This window comes from Lynx rufus, unplaced genomic scaffold, assembly GCF_022079265.1.
Source record: "Lynx rufus isolate CCGP_SWC_20201006 ecotype Redwood Valley unplaced genomic scaffold, mLynRuf1.p SCAF_1, whole genome shotgun sequence".
NCBI classification, from domain to species: Eukaryota; Metazoa; Chordata; class Mammalia; order Carnivora; family Felidae; genus Lynx; species Lynx rufus.
The window spans coordinates 8,898,894-8,922,959 of NW_025814823.1; the positions used below are offsets into that span (position 1 = coordinate 8,898,894).

Below are 24,066 nucleotides of genomic sequence, written 5' to 3' on the forward strand. Positions count from 1 at the left end.
GTGCAGATGGGCAGACTGTACCTGGAACAGGATGTGAAGACTTGTCACCTCGTCACCCGAGGATCGCCTGGGTCCTGGAGCAAAGACGTCTCAGGAGGGATGAGATGGGCACTTCCGGCTCCTGGGAAGCAAAGAAGAGACGTTAGGCACCACCCACCTGGGCCCAGAACCTCCATGCCTGTGGCTGTGAGGCGAGGGATGATTCTGTTCAGCTCGGAGTCAGAAAAGACACCCGACCTATAACACCAAGCAAAGGTAGGTGGCATCAGAGGCCAGGCAGGTAAGGGTCCCTTCACGGGGACTGAACAGGCATATGGTGAAGCACCACTGGGCAGGGGACAAGACAGGAAACTGGATGAGATGTCCTTCGAACCAGAGATCTTACCATGTGACCTCCACCAACGAGGACCAAATCTCAAACAAGTATCACCCAGACAGACTCCCTCCACAGACCTAGGGCACAAAGGTAGATGGGTGGTAGATGGGAAGGCACGAAGCCATGTGGGGAGAGAATCCACCCCCCCCCACCTCTGACAACCGCACTGAGAACTGAAAGTGGCAGGGGCAGAAAGTCTTATCTGGGTCCCTCAGGAAACAGTCAGACTCCACCTGTGAGTGGCCATCTTGCCAAAGACTCTCTGGACCAGCTGACAGATGGGCACAAACGTACGCCTGCCCTGGAGACTTCAGGATGGGCCAGGGTGCTCTAAATGTAGAACGCGCGCTGTCACCATGAGCCTAGCAGAGTGGCCTGCAGTCCCACAAGGAATGGGATCGAGTGGCCGGAGCCCCCCCATCCAAAAGCAAGTTACCTCTGCTGATATAAAGTCCTCTGTCTCCTCAATCCTACCACTTCTACTTTGCACACACTCGCGTGCTCACCCAGGAGCTGGAGAGGTTTAATTAAAGTCTCCTGACGTGATCTGCACTAATGAAACCCAGAGCGGATTATCATTACACCAAAGATGCACATCAAGACGCTAATCAACAGAGTTTTGGAACTTCCACAGCAGCAAACCAGATTTCCAACCACGGAGATCCTACTCTATCCCGACCCACACCTTTTGTACGCTCATTGTACTCAAGCTTCGTTCTTTTCCGCTTTCTATTTGCAAAATGTGAAAACCTACAGAAACACGAAAGGAACGTTTACATACCCTTCATCTACATTTACCAACATTTCTCATTTTGCCGTGTTCGTTTTATTTTTATATAAACTTTTCTCGTGAACCATTTGATAGTGAGCTATAACAGCTACCATGACACTTGACCTCTATTTTGGTAACTCCTAAGAACAACATCTCCGGCAAAACTGCAATGCCATTATCACACCAAAGACACTGAACATGCAGTCGATGGCATCTAAAACACGGCCCAGAATCAAATGCCCCAAATTGACAGCGTGTTGCTCTTTCTCTATCATATGCCAGGTACCACAAGGGCACTGAGAGGGTCACGGCCCCGCAGGGGAGACTGACCTACAGATGCCTTACTGGGGACAAGGGCACTGAGGTGGTGTGGCTCATATGCGAGTCTCTGTCTTGGCTGAAGAGAAAGTGGTTGGCCCCACCTGAAGACTTGAGGAAAGGCCTTTGCAGTGAAGCCCTAAAGGACAAGTCTAGCCAACATATACACAGCAGGAACTGAACTGTGAAACTGGACAGGCTTGAATGTGGCTGCCGGAATAATACCGTCCCCCCCCCCCCCCCCCCCGCCAAACATCCAAATCCCAATTCCAGGAATTGGTGAGTATGTTAGGTTACATGGCAAGGACGAATTAAGGTTGCAAAAGGAATAAAGATGCTAATCAGTTGACCTTGAGATGGGAAGATTTTCCTGTGGCGAGCCCGATGTAGTCACGAGGGTCCACCAGGTGGAAGAGGGGGCGGGAGAGTCAGTGTCAGAGGGATGCAATGTGACAAAGACACCATCAGCCACTGCTGGCTTTGAATGTGTCAGGGGACCAGGAGCCAAGGAAGGCAGGCAGGCTGGGAGGGACAAGGAACTAGACTGTCTCTCAAGAGTCCTCAGAAAGGAACACACCCCTGCCACCACCTTGACTTGAGCCTGGTGAGATGTATTTCGGACTTCTGACCTCCATCCAGAACCGTCAGGCAATAAATGTGTGCTGTTTTAAGCCAATGAAAAAACAAAAACAAGAAAACACAGAGGCTGGAAACAAGGCTGGAAACTATCAAAGTGCTGGGAGATGGGGGCAAATTCATCCAAGTCCTTGTGGCCAAGCCAAGAAAACTACACTTTGTCCTTCCGGGAAGGGAGAGACAGCCAAGAGCCATGATCGGATCTGTATCTTAGGAATAAAACTCTGAAATAAAAGGAGCAGAAGCTAGAAGGAAAATAACTAACAATGCTTGTTGCCAACGATAAAATTTGAGCTTTCAAACAAAAAAACAAAAAAAAAAAAAATAGAATTTTGGAAAACTTGCATCCGTCACCAAGAACTCAAAAGATTCCCAAAACTTAAACAGTTTTCTGATGACACTGGTGATGTTAACAAATGCGATTTTTAGAAAACAATTACATGATGAAATCTGTCAACGTTTGAAGATCTGCATAATTCAGTAAGACAGTATTTCACTGAAACATGGACAAACGACTGATTCAAAGTACAAAGCGTAATTTTTGAAAAAAGTACAAAACAAGACACATTTTCAAGTACAAAAAGCCTGTCAATATGGTTTTAGATTCCACTGTAGAACCAACTACCTCCTTTCAAGTTTTTGTGCAGTATCGAAAAAGAACACTCAGGGGCGCCTGGGTGGCTCAGTCGGTTAAGTGTCTGACTTCGGCTCAGGTCATAATATCGAGGTTCATAAGTTCGAGCCCCGCATCGGGCTCTGTGCTGACAGCTCAGAGCCTGGAGCCCGCTTCGGAATCTGTGTCTCCCTCTCTCTCTGCCCCTCCCCTGCTCACACTCTGTCTTTCTCTCTCAAAAATAAATAAACATTAAAAAAAAAAAAAAGAACACTCATAATTATCCAAAAAGGCTACTATCCTTTTCCAAGTATCTACCTGAGGCCTATTTTCTTTATATATTTCAGCTAAAACAGACATCAAAACCGACTGATGCATAATTAGACATAACAATCAAGCTGCCTTCTATTAAGCTGAGCATTAAAGAGATTTGCAAATATGTAAAATGATACTACTCCCATTAAATTATTTAGCAACTAGTTATTTTTCATAGAAATGATACGTTAACAGAAAATGGCTTATTGTTATTTTTAGATGGATTAGTACGTAAATATTTGAAGCTGATCCCAACTCAAATTTGTAAGATGATAAATGTTGATACGTACCACCCACATAAGCAAGAGTTCCTTCGAGCCCTCAATAGTCTGTAAGAGCACAAGGCGGTTCTGGGACCGAACAGCTTGAGAACCGCTCCCTTATGGGCTGCCCAATCAAGCGAACACAGCACCAAGCTGGGTATATGCTCACATCGCACAAGGTCCTCTCCTGCTTCTTTGGGCATGATGAAGCAGCCTAAAGGGGATCCCCACTCTGCTCCCATTCTCCTGTCACGGTATACAAGCAGTTAATGCTCAAGCTGGAAGTCCGGAAGAAAAGCATGCCATACGTTAATCCAGGCTGAACTCATCAGGATTAATGGGGTTGGAATGCATAGCAAATAAACTCATTATAACTGCTTTTCTTTAATCCAAGAATGTTCCAACCGATCATTCTACTCCTACAGATCTGGCGACTCGCTTTTTACCAAGGAAGGAGAATGCTACGTACACTTCAGACCTTAAGGATTCAATCTCACTTGTGTCATAAACACAGCAAGCAACATTTCAACACCACCCCTGACAAGCTTCACTGAAAGGGTGTGGCTATGACACCATGTGGCTCTGGGTAACGGGGGGCACCTGGCACACTGACGGGAAATATGTACGTAAAATAACATGGAAACACCAACAAACATACTTCCACTGAGTAATTTACACATCAAAGGGAATCAGGTCTTTTCATTAAGTACACTGATGAACCACTAAAAATGCTTTCCCATTTATGAGACACAACCCCCAGCTCTTTGGCAACTTAAGTACCTGCTTTGCCTGTGAATGTGATTTTATTCCATTCATTCCACAAATGTCTTGGGTGCCAGATACAGTTTCAGAAACCAGAGAGGCGGCAGTGACCTTTATTGGAACAAAATCTCTGACTTCTTAAAATCTATCACTGGAAATACCTCTTTGAAAACTAAGGATGGACGAAATATTCACTGGAGGAAGAACGCTTCTGGTTTCCTAAAGCAACTGCATGAAATTACCAGAAGTAAGATGAGCCCCAACTACACACGGGAAGGTCAGATGTTATGGTTACTGTAAGGAACAAAGCTACAGACAGCACAGTTCAAGGCGATCGGGGGATTTCTGTTAAGTCCACGGACTCTCGCCGAGAATGCTGGCAAGAATGGAGCTCCTCTGGGAAGGCCCAGCAACCTATGGGACGCCCAAGGCAGTTCCCCAGCGGATGTGTGGGCTGTCAGAATCCTGAAAGGGGAGCATCTGTGGTTGAAAAAAGCAAATCATAATTAATTGTTTTCTTTGGCATGAATAGTTTTCAAATTTCAGCATAAGATTTCTGTCGGTTAAAAGGGAGCACAGGCTAAGAGGCTGAGTAGTTAAACAGAAACCACTTTTCTGCTCCAGGAAAGACGGGGAGGATGGAACCAAAGCCCCAAGTACAGGAAGGAGCCTGCAGTGTCCCCAGAACCAGCAGGGCAGGCTTCCAGGCATCACCAAAGGATCCAGAACTGAGCTCAGAGGCTCTCTTACTTTCGTCTCCTGGTCCCTGGGGAGCCTGCTGCGTGGGCACTCTAGGAACCGCATCAAGAACAGTCCGGACTGTCCCAGCTGCACCTGCAACCCGCTGAGAGAACCACAGGAATATGGGAGTGATCCCTTCTCTCCTTCGGCCTCCCAGCCTTAACCCCGCACTTTAGATCTACCCAGAAATGATCAGACCCTTATTAACTGAAACAACATACCCTCAAGGGGCAGATCTGGAGGGTACCAGCATCCAAAATACTATGTTCTCCTATGTTTCCACTGGACCCACACTTCCTGACTTCCACAGCTCCACGGGAGCACAACACACACTGGCTTACCAGCTCCTCAACGGTAGGGGGGTGTCTTCTACCCGTGACCGTGGGCTTTACAGCTGCTACTCAGCAGCTCCCCAGGAAAACTCGCAGAATAGATTCCAGCGTCCATCTCAGAATGTGAGTAACTCACCTCTTCTTCCAATTTCCAACGTCCGTCCTAATCCCGCCTGTATTTGGGACCTATACCAGTTTCTGTCTACTCCCTGAGACGGCAATAGCATTTAAGCATAAATGCTGTTCGAAAGACCGCACGCTCTGGTTCTACAAAACTTACTGGGGGAAAAAATGACAAACTCTAAAGGAAACATGGTCAAGGAAGTAACAGCAAGACATTTATCCTACCCCCTATCCTTCGATAACTAAAATTACTCCAGCCATTCTGCACCAAGGAAAAGACCGCTGGGCTCACAATTTGATGACTCAACCTTCCTCTGAGACGCAAAATACTCTGGGAAAAGGCCACAAACCCCTTCTTTGCTCTGTGCTGCAACGGGCCAGTGAAGGGCGCTTTTCCCCATCGACCCGTGTCTCCTGGTGATGCCAAGGGAAGAGGAGGGGTGGCAGGAGAAGCTGGCGGGGGCCAGTCAGAGGTCACGGGATGCAGTTCTCAAGCAGGGGTGACTCTGCTCCCACCAAGGGGCATCAGGCAGTGCCTGGAGACATTTCCGGTGGCCACAGCGGAGGGACGCAGGTGTTGCCATCTAGTGCTCAGAGGCCAGGACTGCTGCACGGACAGCCTTCCAACAGAGAGGCTCGGGAGCACTGGGGTGGAGAAAGCCTGCCTTATGTGTGAAACTGCAGACCGCAAAGTGTTCCATAGATTTTCTTTTTTAAGTAAACTGGTTTAATAATTCTATCAAAAAAAAAAAAAAGCTACAATATCTGAAAACAAGCACATATTCACAAGAGAGCAAAACCTTGTCACCATATCCCTGGAGAACCCTCCCGGGTACCCAAACCAGGATTGAGAATAACTAAGAGGCAAGGAGACGACGGGAAAAAGTAAACGATTAAAAAACGCCGTGTGGACTAAGACATGCTCCCGTTATTAATCTGAGTTCTCACTTCTGAGGGTGAATTGGTATCTTGTAGAAGGCTTGAGACCCTCGCCCTCTGATGACTCTGCCTGGAAGGTGAAGGTCAAACCTTGAAGGGCTGATGGGATGGCCAGGCAGGGCCCCTGTGAGGGAAAGGAGCCAACCAGCTAAGCCCCACCACGCTCACAACGTCCCCCAGGGAGAATGCCTCATCCCCAGGTCACGGGGCAGGCACAGAAGCTCCGAACAGCAGTGACCAGGACAACAGAAAGAGCCCACGGCCACTTTACTAAAAAGTCCTCTTGTTACGCCAAACACACTGTTTCAGTGTCTGAGTGGGAAGGACATCTCCACTCTGTGGTTCCGAGAAAGCACAGAGATGAGGCAGCGTCCAGCCTATGAGGAAGGTCGTTTCTCCCTCTCCCAGAAACGTTCTGCCCTCCAAGGAGCCATGGACATCTATTTTTTAATGCCTGAGATTCAAAAAATGAAATCACGAGTTCTAAGAGTTGGAAGGGACCAATCCAACATCTGATGCAGAAATCCTCCCAGGCTGTCACAGGAAACACTGATCAGGGCAGGAAAGAGAGGGGAGAATGGGGGAGGGAGGAAGAGCCAGGCTACTGAAGGCAGGCATGAAGAAGTGACGCTCCAGGCAGCCACTCCCCCCCCACCCCCTTCCCAGTTGTCACCCACCAGCCTCTGAATTCTGCCTCTGAGTCTGGAGTAATAAACACGCATCTGAAGCCAGCCATACCCCTCATAAGCAATGACAACAGTGAGAATGGCTAACGTTCATGTTAAACGTCTACCATGTGCCGACACCCCCGTGGAAGGCACTGCATGTATGTGTACAACCTCATCTAACACTCAAACCAGGCCTTGAAGTCTACACAGCTGTCACACCCCCTTCACTTAGGGCAAGCCAGCTGTGTAAAGTAGTTATAAAGCGGAGCCTTGGTTCAAACCTTGGCGCATCCGACTCTAAACCCACTATGCTCCATTATGTTTAATGCTACTGAAACGCTACATGAGATTATAATAGGTCCCCCAGGGCAATGGGCCATAACGTAATTACAGCAAAACTTTAATTAGACACGAGGAGGATCCCCCGCTTAACAGTGACATGCAAAGGAATGAGGACACAGAGGTTTTCAAGGAGACAGACTTTGGTTTGAATCTCTGCTCAAATGCTGACCAGGTGAATGAGTTGGGGCAAGTCATTCTGAATCTTAGTTTCCTCACTTCTCCAAAGAGGAAACTACTGTGAGGCTCATGCAATTGTTTAAAAACAACAATAAGGGGCGCCTGGGTGGCTCAGTCGGTTGAGCGTCCGACTTCAGCTCAGGTCACGATCTCGCGGTCCGCGAGTTCGAGCCCTGCGTCGGGCTCTGGGCTGATGGCTCAGAGCCTGGAGCCTGCTTCCGATTCTGTGTCTCCCTCTCTCTCTACCCCTCCCCCGTTCATGCTGTGTCTCTCTCTGTCTCAAAAATAAATAAACGTTAAAAAAAAAAAAGTAAAAAAAAAAACACAACAATAAATATATTTATCCACATAAATGTATCATGCACTTTTGAAAGTAAATACATTCTTGGGAGACTGTCTCTGAGTAAGTGACATATTTCAGAAATACTTTCTCTTCATTTCATACTGTTCTTCAAATGCACTGGTTCCTACGTGGCATTTTGAAATTTCTCTGCCAAACAGTTAATGAGCTACACAAATAGATAAATGCAGCCAGGGGGAGCTGCTATTTTAAGAAATTCTCCAGTTCAAGTGAACAATTGTTTGATGTGTGAATAATCGGCTCTTAATTACATGGTTTGTCAATATTTTAAAAGAATCATCTCGTTAACGAGCTGAGGGGGTAGGCTGTGGCACCTACCCTGACTTTGGTCATTCGATGTTTCTGTCTGCCAGTAACTGAACCTTCAGAGTTTAATAAAATAGTCTTTGCCAGTGAGCAAGTGACGTATTATTTAAAAAAAAAAAAAAAGGTGAAACATGCGAATACAATATAAACATTACAGGGCATTCTCCAAATGGGCAGCAGAGAAAGGAGGCATGGGGGAATTTCGGAGCAACAGACCCAGGATGGAGTGGTCAGGGGAGGCAGCGGACAAGGTGAAGGCGTGACAAGGCTGAGGGAAGAAGGCAGGCACTCCTCAGACGGGGTGAGCAACATGCAAGCTGGGGTCATGGACGAGCACAAGGGGGTCCCGAGAGAGCAAGGGGGCAGGCCTGCCAGGGCGTGGGCAGAAGGATGTCGGGGCTCTGCTGTCCACGGCCTACACAAACCTTCTCCAAGATCTCTTCTAGTTCTATGATGGATCCCCGGAAACACACACACGCATATATTTTGGCCCTACACTGGTACACTCTCTTGAGACTCGGTGAATAGAACTCGTGATCGCTTACGTTCAGGATTCCCTGAGGCCACCTGTCAGAGCCCAGGTAGATCTGTTGATCCACTAGGAAAATAAGCCTCTTGTACTCCTGCTGTGTGCCCTGGAGAGGTACCTGGGAGGCACCCCAAGAATGCAGGCAGCAGCCCACCTCTCTAGCCCCCTACTCCCAGTTCTTGGGCAGCTTCTTCAAGTTACACACCCCCTCCCCGCTGCTGGTCTTCACCAACATTTTTTAAAGCGGTAGCATCCATGCAGAGACAGACCCTACGGTTTGGGGCCAAGGACCCTTCACCCATTCTAGCTCTCAAAAGGAAGTAACAGTGACTAGGCTTTTTACTAATCTGTCCCTCTCCCTTTGCCAAATCAAAGTTAAAGTTACTTCTCTTCGGGGGGCCAAGAAATGGTGTTGCTTGTTTCCTAAAAACCTAGGAGGAGGAATGTGGCGATGGCCGCACAGCATTGTGAATGTACTTAATGCCACTGAAATGTATGACAAAAAAATATTCATAATGTTTTTTAAAACCAAGACAATTCCTCAAAAAACAACATACTTACCATATGACCTGGCAACTCACCCCTAGATCTATAACCAAGATAAATGTGTACACAAATGTTCACAGCAGCATGCCTGAGAATAGCCCCAAAATGCTTAAACAACCAAAATGCCCATCAAATGATGAATAAACAGAACACAGAATATCTATACAATGGAATATTATTCAGCCCTTAGAAGGAGTGAAGCACTGACACCAGCCACCACATGGATGAACCTTGAAAACACCATGCTAAGGGAAAGAAACCAGGCACAAGAGGCCACGTACTGTGCTCTTCCATTTATATGAAAGGTCTCAGATAAAGGCAGAAAGTGTATTACTGGTTGCCTAGGGCTGGGGTAAGGATGGAGGAGGGAATGCAGAGTCACTGTTACTGCATATGGGTTTCCGTGTAGGGGTGAATAAAATGTTCTGTGATTGTGCTAATGGTTGCTTAACTCTGTGGATATAATCAAAACCATGGAATTTATATGGATTAACTTTATGGTATTAAAGTATATTCAATAAAGCCGTTAAAAAATAATAAAAGCTAAGAAGAGCCCAATCCGCCAGAGACCGCAGCGCGGTTTTCTATTAACGGCACCTGGGCCGATTCCAGGACTTCCACACAAGTTCTGTGCAACAGCAGCATGTTCTCCGTGTACTTTAATTCCGCTTCAAGTCAAAATTCTCCCCCCGCCCCGGAAATCAATAATTGTAGCTCCGGTTGCAGTTGTGAGAGGCGCTCCACCTCCTTGCACAAGCCACTTACTATATGTAACAGTCATTTTGCTTTGAGCGTTTCACCAAGGTGAAAGTGACTCCTATTTAATACACCCTCCCTGCAAGCCCTGGGTCTTTTCTTGTTCTGTTCCACTACAAACATAACTTCCAGGTTTAACACACAGCAAAGATCCTTCATGGTGACAGGGCACAGAATAATAAAGCTGAGGAAGAGTGCAGCATTTGTTGGTTTAAATGACACACTTAAAGCTTTTAACTCAAGATACAGGAGACAGGAAATGCCTCTCTGTGCGCAGGATCTCAAGAAAATAGGAAGGCTTTAATAGGTAATCAGAAGTAAAAGATCATCAGGCGGTAAAAAATTAAGAAGGTCTCTTAGCACTAGCAAAGAATTTCCAAAGATCATCAAGGTGCACTCCCAGGACAGAGAAATCACCAGTGAGGCAGGGAGAAGACATGCCCAACTTGGGGAGCTGGAAGGAAAACTGTCTGGGAAACAAATTTCGGGATACTTTCTGCACTGAATGTTTGGAATGCTCACGAGGCTTGGTGGCGGCCTTTTGTCTGCCCAGGCACACCTGACAGGTGAGTTCATGCTACTCTCCGGGGCATTTACAAGCCCTGGGTACACAACTCCCTGCAGGCAGGCGTCGGCCCGCCCCTACCCTCCCACGGATGTGTCCCCAGCCCTACGGCAGCGCTGAAGAAGCGTATGAAGACAAATGAGCCTTGCATGTGGCCGGGAGGACGGCCCGCATCCAGGAGAGAAGAGCCTGCCTGCGCCAGCCCAGTGATTACCAGAAGGAATTAAGCAAGCACTTGCAAGCCTCGGCCTCTGAATTTCTGTACTTTGATGGACTTAATTTGTTCTCCTGGGGCTAAATAGCTGGCTGTGTCGCTGCAGTCCTACACAGGAGCACAGTTAGGGAAACCTAATGTGCAGGGAATGATTTATGACTCCACGGGGCTCCCACCCAGGAAACCGTTCTCCCCAGGAGAAGCGGGGGCCAGGCAGACGGGTCACCAGACACACCTGCCATGTATCAGTTGGGACTCCACTTAAAAATGGCTCTGTTCTCTTTCCTCCCATAAACTTAGACAAAAGTTCTTGAGGCACTTCTTGAAAACATTTTCATCTGTGTAAGATGGTCCCCAAATAAGACACCATCAAGGAATGCCAGTGCTGGGAAAGAGTCACAGGACCATCTAAAACATCCAAACCAGTCTATTCTCACACCTGCTTTGGGAGTTTTTGCTGTATCTTTGTAGCATGCATATTGTTACTTATAACATTGTTTGTTAAAGGAATCCAGGGGCGCCTGGGTGGCTCAGTCGGTTGAGTGTCCGACTTCGGCTCAAGTCTCGATCTCACGGTCCGTGAGTTCAAGCCCCACACCAGACTCTGTGCTGACGGCTCGGAGCCTAGAGCCTGCTTCCGATTCTGTGTCTCCCTCTCTCTCTGCCCCTCCCCCGTTCATGCTCTGTCTCTCTCTGTCTCAAAAATAAATAAACGTTAAAAAAAAATTTTAAAGGAATCCACCTCTTTATAAATCAAATATTATTTTGTAGAAAGCTCTGTATTACTCCCAAATGGAATACCACCAAAAATGATCTGAACTCAAACATTAAACTCAGCTCCATTACCCAATGAAAAGTGCCATCTGTTTCCTGCAGGGCCCCTGATGGCTACAGCCGTACAGGTAGTGAGCTCTGGACACATCAGGTCTCTAGTTTTTCTAATCTATGTTACCATTTAACATACCTATTAATACAAAAATGTCTGTGCACTCCCTAAAATTGCACACAGGGCACATACATGCTGCACTTCGAAAAACAGCGACCCAAATCTATGACTTGCCAAACTATGGCACTTGGCCCACTTTTGTATCAATCCCAAATTAAAAGTGGTTTTCACTGGTAAGTCTGTCATTCTCTCCCCCACCCCTCTCTTTTTAAGGAGAAGGAAGAAGAAGAGGAAGAGAAAGATTATTATTCAAAATACCACATCTGAATGACTTAGAAGCACCTGCATGCGGCTCTTCAGGATTCTATGTAACTGAAGGAATCTTACCAAAGAAGCCAGGAGTGTAAACCCTTTCAAAATGGGCCTCTGTCCGATCACTTCAACTGCATTTTAAGAACTGAGCCTTGTCTAAAGCAAACTAAAATGTAAGGATGCACAGCTGACCTAAATGGTCTCTGTCCTCCAGTGCCTGAATCACTTCCTCTTCTGTTTGTCCTAGAGCCACCCTCCACCCTCCTCCACCACACCCTGGGAGCCCACCTGGGTGCACCCTGAGCTCTCTGGGGCCAGCAGGAGGCGGGCGGCTCTGTGATGGAACATTCCCCCCCACACAGCCAGCTGTGCTCACCAAACCCTCTCCTGCCCCTCCAAGCCTAGGGTGCTGGGCCACTCAGGGCCCCCTCACAATCCCAGGCCACTAAAACCGTCGGACCACCCCCAAACCTGGCCTTGCCTTTGTAAACAGTGGCTTTACTACACTCGCCGCCAATTACCCAGCTTGAGATGGCCATCTGCTCCCTGCAGGAGCCCTGATGACGCCAGCCTTACGGGCAGTGAACTCCGGGCGACTGCAGCTGCTTCTGCCACCTCGGGAATGTGGGCATCCAGGCCTACTCCGAGCACAATGCCTCTGTTCTAGAACTGCACAGCTGGACAGAGTCACGGACCACCTGCGGATTCACCCTCCTCCTCCAAAGTGAGCTGGACCCGAGCTGTCCAAGACCTTGCGTGATCTCGAAAATGCCCAGAGAGATTCTAGTGATTAGTTACAACAACACGCTGCATTATAAAAAGGCTTTTTTCTTTAAAGTCTTCAACTTAATTTAATAAAATCTGAGCAGCTGCTATGTCACAGACACTGTCCTCGGCGTTTCACACACACAGAAGATCAACAATCAATCCTCATGTTATAAATGAGAAAACTGAGCCTCAAAGGGAGTCTGTGGTACTTACCAGAGCTCTAAGTGGCTGATGTGAGAGTCGTCCCCACCTTCTTCACCCAGCCAGGCCCCGACCTAAACCCACCTCTTGGCTGGCCAGCAATCCCCTCCCTGCCCCCCTTACCATCCCTGCCCACACCAGGAAACACAGCAAGGCCACCCTCCAGTCTATCCACAGCCAGCCCAGTCACATTACACAAATCAGGGTACAAGAAAGACAAGGTCAGGACCAGGGTCAGCAAGTTTCCTGACCTAACAGGGAAGCTCCCTCACAGCCTCATATACACAATCACATTCCCTGGGCCAGCCAACAGGTGAAAATATCTGGTACCTCCAACCTGAGTGTGAATCCGTAGGCAGGTGCCTTCACGATGTCTCTGTGGTATAAAATGAAATGGCTGCCGGGTGCAGTGGTCCCTCTTCGGAACATTCTCTGCCCACAAACTGGGCTTGGAAGACAATGCCAGGACTCTGTGCACCTGGGTGGGAAGGCCTGGCAACTCCTATCAAGCTACATTACTGACTTTAAGTCACACCGAGTGGAAGGTAATTTTCCTATGTCCGATTTTATATCTGCTCACTGATCTGAGGAATCAGAAGGCCTGCCTGGCCCTAGCTGTGTGATCTTGGGCAAGTCACTTGACTTCTCTGTTTCAGTCTTATCACCTGAAAACTGGGATAAGGATACTACTTACCTCACCTACACCTCACCCCATCACTGCCTCTTCTCTACTGTGAAAAATCAAGGAAGACAGAGGCAAGATAGAAATGAAAATCTCAGATGAAACTGGATTCAAAATTTGGTAGGCAAGTAACTTCTCTGAGCTTCCTTCCTCCCCTCTGCAAGATGAGAGAATAGTAATAATAGCTACTTCAGAGTTTGAGGAGGCCCAAATGAATTAAAACGTACAATGCACACAAGAGCACCTGGCACATAGTAAGTGCTGTATCTTTGCTATTATTATGAGTTCCTTAATTTACAAGAGGGCTCATTAAGAGCCAACTCGTGAAGCGATGTGAAGATTAAGTACTCAGAATAACTGTGCATTTATTATATGAAGGCATTTGGTAATTGAAAAGCACTATTCAAATATATAGGTAAGGGGTGCCTGGGTGGCTCAGTCGGTTAAGCGTCCGACTTCAGCTCAGGTCATGATCTCACAGTCCGTGAGTTCGAGCCCCGCGTCGGGCTCTGTGCCGACAGCTCGGAGCCTGGAGCCGGCTTCAGATTCTGTGTCCCCCTCTCTCTCTGCCCCTCCCCTGCTCATGCTCTGTCTCTCTCTGTCTCAAAAATAAATAAAAACATTTTTTAAAAATTAAAAAACAAAAACATATAGGTTAAAACATACAAATAAGTTGACAGTCTGATTTATTTCTATCTATCCTCTAATTCAGATGCTAAAAGACTCCAGAGCTATTGCTTAGAAATATATAAACTTCCTTAAAACTATTAAAAATATAAATATATTGGGGCACCCTGGGTGACTCAGTCGGTTGAGCGTCCGACTTCGGCTCAGGTCATGATTTCACAGTCTGTGAGTTTGAGCCCCGTGTCGGGCTCTGGGCTGACAGCTCAGAGCCTGGAGCCTGCTTCGGATTCTGTGTCTCCCTCTCTCTCTGACCCTCCCCTGTTAATGCTCTGTTTCTCTCGGTCTCAAAAATAAATAAAACATTAAAAAAAATTCTTTTAAATATTTATATATAAATATATTAATTATATATATATAAACAACATAATTAACAATGACTGGGTCTTTAGCCACTCGCTTTTATTTTAAAATACTTCAATATCCCGGTTTCTGCAGCACTAAGACCGATGTTCTCTGCAGCGTGTGTGTTGGGGGCTGGCAGTGACCGTAGCCGTTGTAGATCTCAGTTGTGTCATTGAGGTGCCAGGAAATGCTCAGTGAGTGCCCCTTGAGGAGTGAGCAGGTCACATGCTTCAGGCCGTGTGTCACTCCCCCTGGACAACGCCACACCAGCCAGAGACCTTTTCGTCGGTTTGGCTCTTGGGCCAAACCTGGAAGTTTTCGCCTCCGTTTAGAAAAACAAAATGCTTTCCTCCACCTGCTCTACCACAGGGGCGGCTCCTGTGACTTCTTCCACTCTGAACTCAGGCGGGAAAGAATGCCCAGTCAAGAGGCCACTTTCCTCCTTCCAGGAGGTCTGGACACTCACAAAGCCCAGTTATTTGTTTTGCCAAACTGTGTATACATTGAATGGAAATGTTTGTTTTCCATGTCCCACTTTACGTCTCTAAAGACAAATGATTAAAGAATATTTCAGGGACGCTTTTTTTTTGCTCATCCCCTCCAACCTGGTTGTATCAAGCAGCCTCGCTTCCTGCCTTTTAACTCACATTCTGTCGGCACATCATCCACTCTTCTTTGTTGACCTTTACGTGTACAATGTTGCTTCAAAACCCTTCTTCAAAGGAAAGGTCAAAGTGAAATGTCACCGGGAAGGATGCCAGCTGGCCAGAGGCCAGGCGGGCACCGGCTCCCGGCGCTGAGGTTACCTGTGGGGTGTGCAACAAGGTGCCAAAGGCAGGTAAAGAGGCACCACAGCTGGACCACCTCATCTAACGCCCCAGAAAGCCCTGTCCTCCAGCCCTGGCCCCCGGCCCTCAGGGCAGAGTAGGACCCTTCATCCAAGAGGCACTTCCCGAGCGTTCCATCACACGTACACTCTGTTAGGAACGGCACGGTACAGAGAAAGCTACGGGGTCCCTGCCCTAGGGGGGCCTGTAATTTAACAGGGAAGAAAGGACATATGAAAAAGCGTAGAGAGAGAACACGAAGGTGGACTTCAGAAGGACAGAGGGTTGGGGAGGTGAAAGCCAGCACTATGGAGGGGACTGCCAAAGGAGAGTGGGACTAGAAAGGAAGATGCAGGTGGGGGGGGGGAGGGAAGGAAGGACCAACGGGATGCAATGAAACATTGAACATAGAGGCAGGAGGTGAGAGCAAGACAGAGTGAACTCTAAAACCGCAAGCCTGCTTGACAGGGAGACTGAGGATTCCTCGAGAACGATGTCAAGAAACAAAAGTGGGCAGCGAATCCCAAGTCTGGGTTTGGAAGCACCGAGGTGAGGTGAGATGAGGTGGCCCTGACAGTCTGAGTCTGCCACTCTCTCTCTGCTCTGGTTCATAATATACTAAGGGGTTAGAAGCATATGAGGGAATAGAATTAGCAACACAGTAGACCAAGGATACCATCTAGAAACAACTGACACGGACACACAGAAGCCAACTCAGTGAAAACTTCAACTCTGCAAACCGTGATCTAGGAAAAGTCAGACGTGGATGGAACGAGATGCACAGAACAAAGAGGGGCAGAAGCTAAACGGAGTGAAATCTGCTATAGATAAGGGCTGACGTGTGCAGAAAAACCTTTCCTGAAAATGGAAATGGAACATAATTTACCCTGATGAGAATAATTTCTGAACACTGCAAAACTTAGGTGGCTTATCTACGCTCCAAACATAACTGACTTGAGCCGAAGCGCACTCAGGGAAAATTTTTCATCAAAAATTTACCTGGGATGATACTGCTGATAAAATGTGTACATTCACAGAGTCAAAATAACCTCAGATCAAACCTGTGTGTCCAGCAGAGCCCAGAGGCCTACCCGCAAACAGCTGGACGTGTGCAAGTCCGAAATGGAGGCCTCCCTGTGAGAGGTGAGTGTTGACAGGGAGAGGCCTTGTCCCTGGGAGACAAGGAGGGAGCATCACACTAGTGAATAGGAAAAGAGCAATTCCAGAAAGAGTTACGGACCCTCTAGGAGGAAGGAGTACGGCTCCATGCATCTCTCTGCCGGCCACACCATCACCTTGTGGCCAGAAGCCACAACACAGAGGAGGGTATTCATGCCAGCTTGGCAGAGAGTTACTAGATCAAACATAGGACATCCAGTTAAATCTGAATTTCATGCCAACAAAGAATAATGCTTCAGTATAAGTATGTCCCAAATGTATCATAATTGTGTCCCAAATATGCCAACAAATACTTTTTGCGGTTAAAAAAAATGTGATACTAAAAAAGTAGCCAGTGCTTACGTATAACCCAAATTTAACTGGGCGTCCAGTATTTTTATTTGCTAACTCCAGGAAGCCTAGCTTGGTGTTGACGGCTCGGGTCTGAGCTCCTCACCTTCTTGCCTTTAGCCATCAGCCCTGATTTCCAGACTACCTCTCTGCAAAGGCTCTTCCACAGTCCTAGCAGAGAGGGGGGACTCCCCCTTACATACTGTGAGTACAGGGAGCCTGCTGCAACAGACCCAGAAAAGGAGAGATTCTGCAGGAAAAAGGAATGACCAACCATATTATATATTTCAGAAAGACAACACGGCGTGAGCACTGACGACCGATCACAGAATCTAACTGGAAAAAAGAGGCAACAGAAAGCAGTTTTAGTATAATAGTAAGAGCCTACTTTTCAGGTGAAAGCAGGTGGTGAGAACATGGCATTCACTCTAGTTAGCTTCATCATTAAAAAAAAAAAGGGTTGTCAGCCAACTGCTTCCACCTTCACAGCATCTGCAGAGAACCCCAAGAAATCACACCCCAGAAGGGCAAGCACTTGGGTCACTCGGTGTTAGCACCCACAGGCACGCAAACAGCGTTTGCTGAATGAATGAATGAATGAATGAATGCATGCATGCACGCATAAACTCTACACTTCTCAAAAAGCTTGTTCTAAATTTGGAAATCTTACGTTTATCGAAAACGCGAGTCTAGGGTAAATCTGAATGTTTCATGGCAGTGTCACCACAGTGGCCAGCTAATATTCTTTGCTCTTTGACTGGTCAGCTGAGGATTATCTGTACTAGGAATCACAAGGGTCTGTGCTGGGCCTACACCAAACAAATGAACAAAAACACCTGCTACTCCACCTGATGAAGCACATGTTAAGATTCACATAAATCAAGCAGAGAAGAAAGGCCACCACCTCCCAAACTGAAGTGAATCTGGTTCAGAGTGCAATTTTTTTTCTAGGCCCCTTTGTGTAACCGTTGCAACTGTTTTCTTCAGTTACAGGAGTGCTTAATCAAACAAACATCTAAAAACAGCACAATTTTCTTATTTAAACATAAAAGTATTTTCAACCCTGCACCAATTTCCCTTGATCTGTGTTGGAAGGAATCCCAGGGACGCCTTACCAAAACAATAAACTTAAAAAAAAAAAAAATGACATATATTTTCATAAAGAGTACTGTATGTATACTGCTTCTAACTTGGGATAAATCCCCAGTATATTCTGAATTTTTAAAAAAACGCTTTATTTGCTTTGCTACTGTGGAACTTTCCATTCTGCTAAAAGGCCCCAAATTTAGAATTTACAAACAAACCTTGCCTGCACAAAGTGAAAGCTGTACTTAGCTTATGGATATGCTAACTCCTGGCATAAAACAAACGCTCAATACCTCTGCCGCCAGACTTCAGGTATTTAATGACAGAGTTAGAAGACGTAGGCTCGAAGGAAATTTATGTACAAATTAAAACAAAGGTTTTTCGTACCAGCACCTGAAAGGTTTAAATGCCAGACGGAGTCTACGTTCTCAGTACTAATTTTTTCAAAGTTGGTCCAAAGGAATAGATCTGCGTCCCGACACGGAGGACACTGGTGCCAGCTCTGGCCGCCTGCCACTGCCTTGCGACTTCCAAGCAAGGGCTCCAGAGCTCCCCAGGCAGAGCTGAAGATACGCTTTCTGGTATTCATCTTCACCAAACATCACTGACGCTTAATGTTGCCTACTGCAGCCGTAAACGAGAGCATTAACTCGTGAGCCCGGCAGAGGCAGGAAACGCTATGCATTCTGCAGGTGGAAAGCACCGCCAACTGCCTCCGACAGATAAGACTGACCAGTTCTCTCACAGCTGGGAATTAATGCAACTGACGTGTTTCCCAGGGTCCCAAACTCTCCCTGCTTCCCAAGGGCACACCAACAATACCACCTCTGACAAACCTGTACTTTGTGGACCTGCACAGTGTCCACGCTGGAAGGGAGCTGAGCTGCTCAGGGCCGTCTGCCACACACCTGCACTGACGGGCTGCCGTACCCGTTCATTTGCTGGGGAGCCTTGTTGGAGGAGTGGGCTGGGGTTTTCCTGGACAACAAATGCACCATCTCTACCACCATTAGAAGGCAAACAGAAAAATAGGGAGTGATCTACACCGGGAACGAACATCTACTGCTCGACTGCTAAGTGTGCAGCTGAGAGCACGGGTCAGCCGCTGCCTGGGCTCTCAGACGCCCTGGGAGCTGGGATCTGCCTGAAGGATGAGCAGAACGAGGCTGGGTACAGGTCCCCGTGTCTGGAGCGAAAGCCGAAACCCAGGTCTGTCTGGGACCCAAAGTCATCCAGGAAGCTCTAGGTCAGAAGAGTCCCTGCCCTTGTATCCACGGCTGATCTTTTAAATTAATGACCTAAATTTAAATGCCAACATGAAACTTTATAAACTATCAACAGTGAAACACAGGTCAATTCTAGAATTCGAATAAAGTTCCAAACATAATGTAGCCTTTTTCTTTTCTTTTTTTTTTTTTTAAACAAGTCTGCTTTGGTTACAGGTACAGCGAACTCGACAGTCAGATGGGGCTGAAGGCTCCCCTTTGCCTGTGCCTCTTCTCTGAGGCCACCCTCCCTCCAGGGCAGACCACTCCTGATGGCGTCCTGGGCTTTCTCCGCAGTTCTGGCCAGGGAGCTGGCTGCACTCCGGCTCTAACTCCATGCTGCCACCCAACTGGGTCAGGGTTAGTCGGAGCAGGGCACCTCTCTCAGTGGCTCCCACAGTCAGAGCCAAATGCAGGAGCCAGCAGCAAGTGCCCCACTGGGGGTGGGAGAGGGTATGGAGGGCACGGGGCAGCCAGAGGAGTGAGGATCAGGCACTAACTGCAGGGCAGCGGTGCCCGCATGGGCGTGGCCCTCTGCGGTCCCAGGTAAGGGAGGGCAAGGTGGAGAACGCCCAGGAGAGAGCCAAGGAATCTCCTGGAATTTGGTTCCAAGAGGGGGCTGTGTCCATCTTGGGGCTGCAACTCACTTTACAAGAACCACAGAATGTAAGTAAGACAACTCAAGGGGGAAAAAAAAAATACAGAGAGGGAGGGAGGCAAACCGTAAGAGACTCTATTTTTAAATTTTTTTTTTTTTCTTTTCAACGGTTTTTATTTATTTTTTTGGGACAGAGAGAGACAGAGCATGAACGGGGGAGGGGCAGAGAGAGAGGGAGACACAGAATCGGAAACAGGCTCCAGGCTCCGAGCCATCAGCCCAGAGCCCGACGCGGGGCTCGAACTCACGGACCGCGAGATCGTGACCTGGCTGAAGTCGGACGCTTAACCGACTGCGCCACCCAGGCGCCCCGAGACTCTATTTTTAAATACTGAGAACAAACTGAGGGTTAATGGGGGTGGGGGAGAAGGGAAACTGGGTGATGGGCATGGAGGAGGGCACCTGTTGGGATGAGCACTAGGTGTTGTACGGAAACCAAATTGACAGAAAATTATATTTAATAAAAAAAAAAAAAAAAAAGACAACTCAGATGGGCCTCCCAAGCACAAAGTCTGTCCTGCTCCTGTCCAAAATGCCAGGCAGCCCAGATTTGGAGAACCGAGAACATAAGAAATAACATCTCAGTCAAACTTGGCACGCTCTGGACAAGAGTCCTGTCTTCAGAGAAGCTCACAAAGCAAGCTCTGTAAGCAGGCTTGTCCCACGATAGCATCTGCAAAAGATCGGTGATAAACCCCAAGCATCCCTGGCCCCATCCAACTATCAAGAAGGACATTCTTCTTGAGCCCACTGCCCTTTTCTACCTCTACTACCTCTGGTTCTGTCCATTTGTTACCAGCGGCAGAAAGTACTATTTTTTTTTTTTAATTTTCTTACTGAAGAATAATTTTTTAATTTATTTTTTTAAGTAGACTTCGCACCCAGCACGGAGCCCAACGTGGGGCTCAAACTCACGACCCTGAGATCAAGACCTGAGCTGAGATCAAGAGTTGGACGCTTAGCCGACTGAGGCACCCAAGAGCCCCAAGCACTATTTGCTTTGTATTTATTCTAAGACATTTCGAAGTCCTGACAAGGGACAGCCTCTGACTTCCAGAAATGGCTGATAAATCTGCAGGCTCACCTTGCCCTGGCCTACGGGAGCTTCAAACTCTGGTCACACCTCTTTTTCCTGGTATTGCCACACTGGGCAGTCCCAAATCTTCCAGTAAACCCTCCTACAAACTCTCCTCCATTCTCAAACAAAGCCAAAGCCTTTGGAACTCAAAGACTAAAAATTTCCCCTCTTCTGTAATACAACCCTTATCGGATTTCTGTCCAGAGGGCAGATATTTAAGACTTCTGAACTTCAGCTGTACAAGTGAAATCTTTTTTTGCAAATTTGACTCTTTGCCATCCTTTGTCCTCCTTTGAACCTTATATGAACCCGGTGGCACAGCGGAGTGTGCTCTGTTTGATACACCGGTGTGTTATTTTTATATACGCACATCTGCATACCTAAATCAGAAAGCTCTATCATCAGCCGGATCACGTCCGCTAAGGCAAATCTAAAGGACTTTGGACAGAATGCCCTGAAGAAGGGGGGGGGGGGGGTCCTTGAAGTTGAAGCCCACGAAAGGTGCCCAATGTCCCGCTGTCTGTCCCCAGGTGGCTCTGCCCCAGGAAGCAGCCACCAAGGGAAAGCTGCCCCAAGCAGAGACAAACGCGAGTCCGGGACCCTCCGCCCTCCACTGCTAGTTCTCCCTGGACGTCAGGTGCTCCGTGCAGTCTGAAGACCCACCGCCGGAGAAGCGGTGACCCTTCGATACCCCCCATACTGGCTCCCTGTCACAGCCTGTCAAAAGCAGCATGAAAAAGAGTCACGCGTGCCCTTTTCTCTGCATGTGATGCGAGGAAGCAGGCAAGAACCTGTCCCTTCTCTTTCAGACTTTTTTCTTCATTCCACTAAGGAGAAATACGTCTCTCAGAGGAGGTGGGGGAGAAGCAGAAGCAAGAACACGGTGAAGGGTTTTCCGTAAACGCCGTTTCCGCAGCAGAAGACCACTGTGTGGAGACGACAACACGGAGCCTCGGAGGGGCTCTGCGTCTGCTGCTGCTGCTGAAGGGCTCACCCTAAACTCAGACAGGGTGGCTTAACGGGGGTGTTTGCTTTCTGTTTCCTTTGATGGGGGCTGTATATATTTTGACGTGTATGGCTGGCGAGTCCTGGGAAAAATCACGTCTCTCAAGCTTCCTCCCTGGTGAGATAGCGTGGGACTGGGCTGCTCATGACCTATCCCGACATTCCAGAACCTCCGCAGGAGACGCCCCGCACAAGAGGACACTGCTGCCAAGGGCCTGACACCGGTGGCCGGCTGCCCCTGCTGGAAAGTTCTTGCCCTTGCCCAAGGGTAAACATCCACAAGTGCCGTGTGGGACCTCGAAACACTTGGTCCAAACTCCTCACTCTTTCCTGAGATGCACTTAGGGAATGCACAATTCTGACCAGCACGGGCTCTTCTGGAAGACTCCTAAGGGGGAAGGGGTGAGAGTGTGGTGGACCGTGGGGATGCTGGTTACCAGGTCCTTCTTTTTTTTTCTTACCGGAGCCATTGTGTTCCCCCTGGCTGCAGTAGTCACCCGGCTCATCATTTCTGGACTAATACACACAAGGGGACACTTCTTAGTCAAGACCTTTGCACCAACCTAACACCAAACCATCTGTTTTCTACTACATCAGATTACTACCATTCCCACTCCACACCCACTTTTATGGTATGGACACCAAGCCGCATGGAGCTCTTTAGTAGCTCCATAATCATGGAACGTCACTAACTTCCTGCTTAAGGCCGGAAACCCCAAAGACAGTCTCCTAGTCCAATCTCATCTGAATGCGAAAGCAGAAAATGTGGCCTTCCTTGGAGAGGAAGACGTGATAAATCCCCAGGGGGACCCTGTGGCTGGGCAGCAAAAGACAAAGGACCTTAGGCGCTAACCACCTCTCATCAAGCCATGTTTAGAGCCCGTGCTTCCTCTCCACCACGTCTGACGTCCTTGCACATTCAGAAAAAAAAAACCTGTATTCTGGGGCGCCTGGGTGGCTCAGTCGGTTGGGCGTCCGACTTCGGCTCAGGTCATGATCTCACAGTTTGTGAGTTCGAGCCCTGCATCGGGCTCTGTGCTGACAGCCCGGATCCTGGAGCCTGCTGGATTCTGTTTCCCCCTCTCTCTGCCCCTCCCCTGTTCATGCTCAGTCTCTATCTCTCAATAATGAATAAACATTAAAAAAAATAAAAAAAATAAAAAAACAAACCAAAACCCGTATTCTACAAGTTACCCCTTGTATTCAGACAACACACAGACGGGCATGGAGAGAACATGCGCTGGATGGTATACACAGCCTTCTCCTTTACAAGGTGTTTTTATACCTTAAAACATGTCTTAATTCCCTTACCTGGCCGCTGTGCTGAACTATAAAGCCCTATCTCTGCCAAGGCGATGAGTGCTACAGAGCCGATTGATTATTCACAGGCCCAAATGCAAAGTTTCCCCCGGGTAATTCATTGCTCATCTTAAGGCCTGGTGAGACAAATAAGCAATGTGCAGGTTTCTACAGACTGGAAAGTGTAAACCGCCCTCTACACCCCCGTATGAGATGCCATAAATTAAGGCTGATTTTCGCAAAGAAACGATGCCGTCATGGGATTTCATGCAGAAGGCAAAATGCAGAAGGTACGAGAGGGCATGGAGTGCGGGGCAGCGGTCAGTCCCCTCCACACCCTGACCGCACCATCACCACCGCCGTTCCCAGACCTCCCAACAAGGTCCGGTCTTGGCTCACGAGTTTTTACAGAAGTGATTACAAGCCCCAAATTTAGAGAAAAAAAAATGTAAATGATGCTTTTATATACCATTTGACAGAAAGATTTCTAATGAGCATATGAATTAATGAACCAGACAACACAGCAAAAATAAAACTCACACTCGCTGAATTTAATACCATTTAATTCCTGTTGCTTCTTCCTCACGCCTCCCCCCCCCTTTTGTATCCTTGTGAAAAGGTATCAACACATTTTGGAGGGCTTCTGGAAGTTTTCACCCCATCTACAGTGAAACATGGAGAAACAGGACCATATCAGAGCTTTTGGAGAAACCATTCTGCCTTGCTTTCTTTCCTACTTTCAATGTCCCAGTGCAAATACGTGTACTAAGCACAAACCATCTAACTGAAAGACTGTCAAAAGCAGAT

The 24,066-nt window shown here is 47.7% G+C and overlaps 1 protein-coding gene across 2 annotated transcripts in view; it reads right to left on the bottom strand.

The window, feature by feature from the left end:
* SLC7A1 (solute carrier family 7 member 1) overlaps window positions 1-24,066 on the bottom strand; it is an 81,213-nt gene that overhangs the window by 42,279 nt on the left and 14,868 nt on the right. For both annotated transcript variants that reach the window (XM_047078287.1, XM_047078296.1), the window contains exon 2: window positions 22-121. The gene's annotated coding sequence lies outside the window, so the exon portion shown is untranslated. The remainder of the gene's footprint in view (window positions 1-21; window positions 122-24,066) is intronic.